The sequence below is a fragment of the Lycorma delicatula genome, chromosome 6, assembly GCF_047948215.1.
Source record: "Lycorma delicatula isolate Av1 chromosome 6, ASM4794821v1, whole genome shotgun sequence".
Lineage (NCBI taxonomy): Eukaryota > Metazoa > Arthropoda > Insecta > Hemiptera > Fulgoridae > Lycorma > Lycorma delicatula.
Genome location: NC_134460.1, coordinates 76,140,531 through 76,143,217, shown reverse-complemented (window position 1 = coordinate 76,143,217; position 2,687 = coordinate 76,140,531).

Genomic DNA, 2,687 nt, shown 5'->3' with positions numbered 1-2,687 from the left:
TTTTTTATATATAAATTAATGTGTTCTTATTAATAATAACGTGGTACATGTGCCATCCCAATTATGTTTTTCTGTTATCACAGTAATCATTTAATCCAATGGCCGTTTCACATTTATGACAGATTTGTTGCAGTTTTATATTAATCTGTGTGCTAAACATTATAGTGGAATAGGTACAGCTTCATAAATCATTTATTTTTTAGAATTCTGTTGAAAGCGGAATGATGTTGTAATTGACTGTTAGGTTGAAATAGTAGCGGAATTACTTTGATCTAGAAATCTAAGATTTTGTATAGAAGTATAGTTTTCTGATGCTTATGTAGGAAAAGTGTTATTAAAAATGTTATTTATTTAAGAATAAATATATATGCATTAATATAAAATTACAAGGTAAATTATTTATATTTTTTAATATTGAGTTGGTTTTAAATATCATTTATCCAGAATATAAATAAATATAGAGTACATAATATAGTTAAATAAAGCTTCCAATCTGACAAAGCCTCATTAATAAAAATTTAAAAAAAGTAACTCCGTTTTGAGTTTACTTATATTAATAATAATTTAACAGAAAATTATAAATTTTTAACTAAGTAAAACCAAGTATTTTTGATTAATTATAATTTTTTTACACCCAATTATTTTTTTTTTTAGGATGGCTAAATTAATGTTATTATTTTACTCGTATTTAAAGAACATAATGAAAGATTTTACCATACTGAACAATTTCAGGATATCGTATTGGTCTACTTCAAGCTTTAAGAAGTAAGAAAGTTTACAGTGAGTGTTACAGTAGTGAAAGGTTGTATTTGTATTAATAACGTTTTAATACAGGTTTTTTTATATTGACAGCTGCTACTAACAGACCAGACAAGTTAACAAGACAGCAAACTGAAATACATCGCTCTGTATATTATGATGTTAATCAAAATTCTATTAGCTTTTGCAATAAAGTAGTAAAGAGTTCATAGTTCCTTATTAGAAAGTATGAGATAAAAATGTTTATCTCAGAATCTGTACATCTATAATCCTAACACCTTCAGTAATATCTGAACTTTGTTATAATTCTCTGATATAAAAGCAGTCATTAAACCAATTACAGTTCATTATTAAAGAGAACGATTATTTAAAAAAAAAGTAAATAAGTTTTTTGTTCTAAATCAAACTTTTTCAGATTTGCTAGAAGTATTGTGTATATCTTTTATGCTGTTGAGCATGGAGGTGGTTTTTGGAATTGGCGGAATAGGCTTTAGGAATAGGTTTTTGGAAGATCTTTGTTGTGATTTGAACTTGTAATTTAAATTGTGTTTATTTAATTAAAAAATTTCTTTTATGTGTACGTATGAGGAAACTGAATGCAAGGATAGCGGGAGTTTGTTTTCTCCCTACTAATTGTAGAACCTGGACGATTGTCCCTTGCTGCTATGTCTCTATTTTATTTGGTGGGTTATAATCTGTTTTGTGGCGGTTATAGATTTTATTTGATTTATTTTATTTATGGACAGATTTCCATAAATAGTATATATTTCTTCGTGAACGGCCTGATGGCGGTCGAATCCTGTCACACTCTTCAATCATAAAATTTAGAAACATAACCGGATTTCTTTCTATGCATGTTGCTGTTTTCCTTTCTACCGCTTGGACAAAAGATGGTATTTGTATCCTGGTAGGTTGCCATTTCTGTCTCTCTCTCTCTCTCTCTCTCTCTCTCTCTCTCTTTGTACTATCGGCTGCCCCAGATTGACCTCGAAGAAGATCCCTAGATGATCACTTGTGAGCTCCTCTTATAACACACACCATGAGGTGAACTAACTGATACTCTCATCTAAAACAGCAGTTATATCAATCACAGAGCCTCTACCATGACCTACGAAAGTACAGATCCTTGGCGTGTTGATGACCTCCATATTGATTGAGCCCAGCATTGCCACCAACTCGTAGGCACGCCGAGTGGATTTCATGCCACCAAGTACAACAGATTCGGCAATAAAATCTCCCGATAAGATGATCGGTCCTCTTTCTGCTCTAATTGTGTTTTCAAGTTCATTCACAAATTCTTGAATCTTTCGTCATCACAATTCAACGAAATGTATCCACAAATGATGACACATACCGATAATTGTACGGCCAGTTATTTGATTTGCACAATTGCCCATCGATTAAATGCATTTAATACGACCATGTCCAAAAGTTCATCCGTGATTCAACCACCAGAAACAATTTTTCTACGGTTTGGTTCAACAGCCAATAGGAAGTCTACATCTCTGTTGTTAGCCACTTTTTCACGGCAGGTCTTGTGCCGACGTCATTCTATTCATATACATTTGTATTATCTTCATCGTCTATTCGTACCACATAACTGGCCTCCGGTCCGGTGTCCGACTTTGTCACAATTTAAACATTTTTGTGGTTCTAAACATTTTTTTGCTTTATGCCCCGTACCTCCACAGTTATAACACAGTGAGGTGCGATTTGGACCATTGCAATTCCTGGACTAATGCCCTACGTCCCAACACTTATAGCATTTGACTTGACTTCGTTGATGTTACTCTCGACGCGGCACAAATGCCGTCCAACTTTTATTCTTCACTTATTCATTAAATTTTTGCCTCTCTCGTTAGTAGTAGAACTGTTGCTTTCTAGGTATTGCCAAAATCAGGCTTCATAACGGCTACCTGGAGCGGAAT